The sequence below is a fragment of the Odocoileus virginianus genome, chromosome 1 (assembly GCF_023699985.2).
Source record: "Odocoileus virginianus isolate 20LAN1187 ecotype Illinois chromosome 1, Ovbor_1.2, whole genome shotgun sequence".
NCBI lineage: Eukaryota > Metazoa > Chordata > Mammalia > Artiodactyla > Cervidae > Odocoileus > Odocoileus virginianus.
The window spans coordinates 2,313,042-2,318,464 of NC_069674.1; the positions used below are offsets into that span (position 1 = coordinate 2,313,042).

Sequence of the window (5,423 nt, forward strand, 5' to 3'; positions counted from 1 at the left end):
TCTCTGCACCACCCCCACCCCCGGCCCACCTCCCCCAGGCCATCCCTGCCTTCCCCTCCATGGAAACAGCGTGGAGCGCTCAAAGGGACACGCCAATCAGGAGTCTCCCTTCCCCTGGATGAGATGCTAGAAGGGACATCCCAGACCCCGTTTGCGGGAGTCAGCGCAGAAAATGAGGGAACGCTCCCTACATGGAAAAGAGAGTTGTTCTGAGCTCAGCAGGCCCCAGACACACCAGCCGCGCGAGGTTTATGGTGGAAAAGGTAGCATCCGGGGCTACGAGCGCAAGCTCATTCCACACCTGAGCTGAAGAGCCTGGGCCAAGTCAGAGGCTGAGCGAGTGACTCTGGTGTCCTGTCTGGCGTCCGCCCCGATCTCAGAGCGTCGCTGCGAGGCTCACACATCCTCGCCTGGGACAGCCCTCTGAGGCCCCTTTGGGCCCTCCCAGACACCCCGTGTGGATGGGGCCGGGGACCCAGGTGGTGTTGAGACTGAGGGACAGCTGCAGGGTGAGGAGCAGGAGCCGCGAAGGCAAGAATGTTATTTAAATTCTCAGTTGGCTCCAGTATCCCTTTCATGAGACTAAAGAAGTGTCCCGGCGTAGACCCACTCTGGTGAAAAAAGGTGGGGTTGCTTGAGGCCCAGTTCCCCGAAACGAGAGTCGAGCGGCCGTGTCCCTCACTCTATGCGAAACCGCTTTTGTTCAGCTCTTTGCCCACACCGGGCTGGGCACTGCCAGGCACCGGTCACTGGCCCAGCGAGCCCTGACCCCAGACGTTCGTCTCATTTCACAGACGGGGATCCCGCCCCGGCTCAGTCCCGCGGGCCGCAGAGACGGGGCTTGACTTGCGCTGCGCTCTGAGGCCCTGCGGCTGCTGCGGTCAGCGCCTGGGGCTCCACGTGTGGGAATAGGAATAGACCGGCCACTCTGCGGCCCCTCTGTGATCACAGCGAAGTGAGACCGAGGCCCCCAGGGTCCTCTGCAAGTACCCTGACTCTGACCTAACGTGGAGATTTCCGTTGTTGCTATTTGCTTGCTTTGCCTTCTTGGGTTACTTTTTAAGCAGTGTCCACCAGAGTGCATCTCACAGCACATCACCAGTCGAACTGGCTAATTAATAAGGAACATTTGTCAATTGACAAATATTTATTGAGCATCTTCTGAGCAGAAGCTGCTGGACTTAAACAGAGATGAATAAGTCTCACACCCTGAAGGCTCTTCTGGAAATTAGCGAACGTGTTGAGGATACAAATAGCTCCCCAGTGACGAAAGGCAAACAACCACCCCCTGAAGGCAAAGATGCTGTGAGCAGTGACACAGAGGCCATCAGCTCGACGCTGAGGGCAGGACACGCCGAGCTCTGGGGTCCACAGGTCGCAATGCAGATACGGGGAGATGGACAGACTCCATGGAAGGCGAGAGGCTGCAGCTGGCCCCGAAGGTGGACGTGGACCAGAGAGGGCAAGTGATGGAGACGTTTCTGGGCCCAGTAACGGGCTGACCGTGGATCTGGCAAGGATGGAATGCAAGACCCAAGGGCAGCGGACAGAAACACGGGAGAGCAAGAAACCTGGAATCAGCCCGTCTAAGTTCATCGAAAGAGATGTTTGTGACTAAAGACTCCGCTACTGTGGGCTGCAGCTTTCTTTGGGGGGGGCGGGGATGGAATGCCCAGATTGGGTGCTGGCTCTCAGGAGGGATCCTCACCTGTGACAGCAGCTCCATCGAGATTTGCAATCACGTGCATGCACACAGGGAGCTGGCGTGATACTGCAGATGCAGGCAAAGCGACGTCTGCGACGCAGCTTCTGCCCCACAAACAAGAGACAACAACGCACAACTTGCAGCTCCAGGGTCCTGGCTGCCTCCGCTCGCCCCAGGAGCAAACAGGGTCCCAGGCGGTTCTGACCAGGAGCTCACCTGTGGGGCAGAGACAATCTGGCCTCTCGCTGAAGACCCAACACTTAATCCAACTTTGGTGGGCTCAGAGGGGGCCAAAAAGTCACATCCAAGAGGAGAAGGGGATGACAGAGGACGAGATGGTTGGAGGGCATCGCTGACTCCATGGACATGAGTCTGAGCAAAGTCCAGGAAATGGTGATGGACAGGGAGGCCTGGAGTGCTGCAGTCCATGGGGTCACAAAGAGTTGGGCACAACTGAGCCACTGAATAACAACAAGACCAGCCCAATACCTGCGAACAGGGCCTTAGGGGGAGCTAGGTTCTCTGCAGGTGGAATTGGGGAAGACGAGGCCACACTGGCAGGGGGTGAGCCCTAAGCCAGAGACTGGCGTCGCTCTAAGAGGAGAGACACACAGATGTGTGCAGAGGAGATGGCCAGGTGTGAAGCGTCCACAAACCATAAGACACAATGTCGGAGGCTGAGAGGATGGCTGGGAGACTCCCCTCCCTGGCACCTCCGGGGAACACGGCCCTGCAGGTCTGGCCTCCGGACCATGAAGCAACGCACTCCGTTGCCTTAGCCTGTCGTGGCGCCTGGTTACTGCAGCCTGGGGAGCTCACCCACGAGACACCAAGACAGAGGGCAGAAAGGTGCGGAAATAAACACGCTCGGGGACCAGGAGTCAAAAGGCATCGGTGAGACTTCCAGACGGTCTGTCCTGCCCGACGTCATGCAACCCTGCCCCGTGGAGATAGGGACACAGGAGGACCCGGCTCACTCAGCTCCAGGGAATCTCGTCGTCTGCCTGGATCTGCGTATCACACAAGCTGCTTTAAGCCAATCATCTGTTGGAAAAATAAATTTGGAATGAGCAAATTTTGAGATCTGGCAAGGAGGAAGGAAGGCTCAGCATCCCAGCGAGTGACGGTGGGCGTGCATCCGACCGCCTCTGCTCTCCATCCTGCAGATGGATAACACGCAACGCAGGTGCTACCCCCTCTCTGATGGGCCCGATCAAAGACCCTGGAGACCTACATGTTGTCACGTGGTGAACAGAACGCTGAGTAACAATAACAGAGGACCCGCACATAAGGTGGGAAGTCCTGCGTCTGAAAATCTGTCATTCCCAACTAGCAGCTGGCCCCTCCAAGTGAAGGGCCCACGTTCTAAAACAGAGACATCTCTTGGAGAGGCTGGCCAGGGAAGACTGCTTTTATTTTTAAAGGTTTCTTTCATGCTGTGCTGTGTTCTTTTCCACAGTCACCTGAGTGATCGATAATTCAAGGATTCATAGAAACAGTGTCCTTGAGTGCACCTAACCTGAAACCCCCGCTTCTGTCCACACCTCAGGGGCCAGCCTCATGGACACCCTGGAAACACAGCCTTGCTGGGCGTCTCTCCTGGGACTCAGGAGTGCAGATCCTGGAGCTTGGAGATGGAGGTCAGTCTGCTCCATGCTGACCTCTCACTGCCAAGTGGCCTTGGGCAGAGCCACCTGCAGCTCGGGCGTGCTGGCCCAGCCCAGCAGAGGCTGTGAGCGTGCCTCAGGGCAGGGCCACCCTCTGCCACGTCTTCTGCCGCTGTCTGCACCTCATTTTACTCAGCTGCAAATGGCTCCTTCTTGATAGGGTCCTGTGCCTTGATGAACTGAATATCATCCAAGCACAATGAAAATGTATAATAAACAATGAATAAGCAAATATGAATACCCAAAGTTACAGGGGAGATTTAACTTCTCACCACACGGCGCTCTCTGGGTGAGATGCTGGGCAAACACAAGGAGGGCACTGCTGTGAGCAAGGGCCCTGTGCCGTATTCCCCCACCAGGCGAGGGGCCACGGGCCCCCCAGGGAAAGTGCCTCCTGCATCCACAGCATGCCTCCCTTCTGGATCCCGCCCTACAGGGCCTCCCCGTGGAGTGTGGCTCAGTCTCCCCAGGAAACTCCTCACCCCCCCCCACCCCGCCAGAGCCACCGGCAACCCTCCCAAGCATTCTTGTCAACACCGCCTCCTAAGCGCTGGGTAGATGAGCTGCTAAGGTTCCAGGGCCTGTGCTAATGATGCGAAGCCCGAGTGTGTGTTCACGCCTCAGTTTCCCCTTCTGCTCTGTCTCCCACCTCCTGCCACTCCGGCCCCCAACTCCCAGCCCCCTCCTCCCGATGCCTCTGTGTTTCCGGGTCTTGCCTGGGCACCTTAAGAGGGATGAGGCAGGATGTCCCCGGTGGTCCAGGAGTTAAGACTTCCCCTTCCAGTACAGGTGGTACAAGTTCAATCCCCAGTCAGGGAGCTCAGATCCACATACCTCGGGGCCAAAAAGACAAAACGGAAGACATAAACAACATTGCAACAGGTTCAATAAAGACTTTAAAAGTGGTCCACGTCAAAAAGCATCTTTACAAAAGGAAGAAGCGGCATGACCCCCTTTCAAGGCAACAAAGGAGGGGGACACTCTTTGTGGGGGGGGAGGTGGGGATCCAGGAGGAGTGGCTGGCCAAGCAGGACCCCGAGGACTCCCACCTCAACTCCACGCAGGACTGGTGCCCGGCAGAGCTAAAGGGCTCCCGGGAGGCCAGCTGGAGCCACCGGTGCCTCCCTGCGGGGGCGGGGGGGGGGGGGGAACCAGGGTGTCAAAGCTGCACACTTAGGGGACCAGTGGGGGTGGGGGGTTCACAGTAGCGGAGGGGGCTGGCTCCCAGGCTCCACCCTAGACCAACTGCTGGCCGAGGTCAACACAGAATCGCAGGCTTGAAGACCACCATTCGCCGGGGGGTCACAGCGGTCAGTGACCAGTCAAGAGAGAGGGCGGAGGAGGGCAGACCCGGAGCGGCAGAGCTGCCCAGGCTGCTGGGACCTGGAGGAAAGCTGCCAGCAGACGCCGTGCCCCCCACCCCAGCCCACCCCTGGGTCTCCGCGCCCCCTCCGCTCCAGGAGGGGCATGACGGCCTCAGGGTTTCTGCATGTCAGCACCGCATCCCTTTCCATCTAAAATAAAACATTCGGGCAGAAGTTGCCCAGATGATGTAAGTGCCCTGCTGGCTGCCAGGAAGGGTCGCAGCCATCCTCCTCCAAAGCAACAGCGCCAGCGGGGGTGGCCAGCGCCCCACCCCCACCCCCGACCGGGAGACGACAGGAGAAGCCGGACGTGGCCCCGAGTCTCCACTCCCTGGACGGGTGCCCTCGTCCAGGGCACCCACCCTGACCCGGGCCGCTCTAAACCCCACTCCAGGACCCACTGGCCAGTCAGCTCCGGTTCTGGGCTCATCCCCTGTTCCCAGGAGAGACACACGGCCCTCCAGCTCCCTCCCCCAAAGTATCAGAGCAGATCACAGGTCCTGGGGGGGGGGGGGGGCGGGGAGCTCACTGTCATCTCTGCTCCTGCTTCAGAGATGGACCGAGGCCCAGGAAAAAACGGGTCCACCCCCCAGGCCTGTGCCCATCCCCAGGCAGGGACTTCTCTCCACTCTGAATGCCGGGAGACACAGCTGTGCAAGCGCCAACCCGTGCAGACAGCATCGCCCC

At 58.9% G+C, this 5,423-nt stretch overlaps 1 long non-coding RNA gene across 3 annotated transcripts; it reads right to left on the bottom strand.

Moving 5' to 3' along the window:
- Positions 1–1,136: 1,136 nt before the first annotated feature.
- Positions 1,137–4,285, bottom strand: LOC139034344 (uncharacterized). 3 transcript variants are annotated; one of them, XR_011486798.1, is made up of 3 exons: positions 4,097–4,285; positions 1,922–2,749; positions 1,137–1,809 (listed from the first exon to the last, which is right to left on the bottom strand). It is a non-coding gene; the product is annotated as an uncharacterized lncRNA (long non-coding RNA). The 3 variants fall into 3 exon arrangements; XR_011486804.1 differs by having other exon boundaries at positions 1,137–1,510; positions 1,709–2,749; XR_011486780.1 differs by having other exon boundaries at positions 1,137–2,749.
- Positions 4,286–5,423: the final 1,138 nt, after the last annotated feature.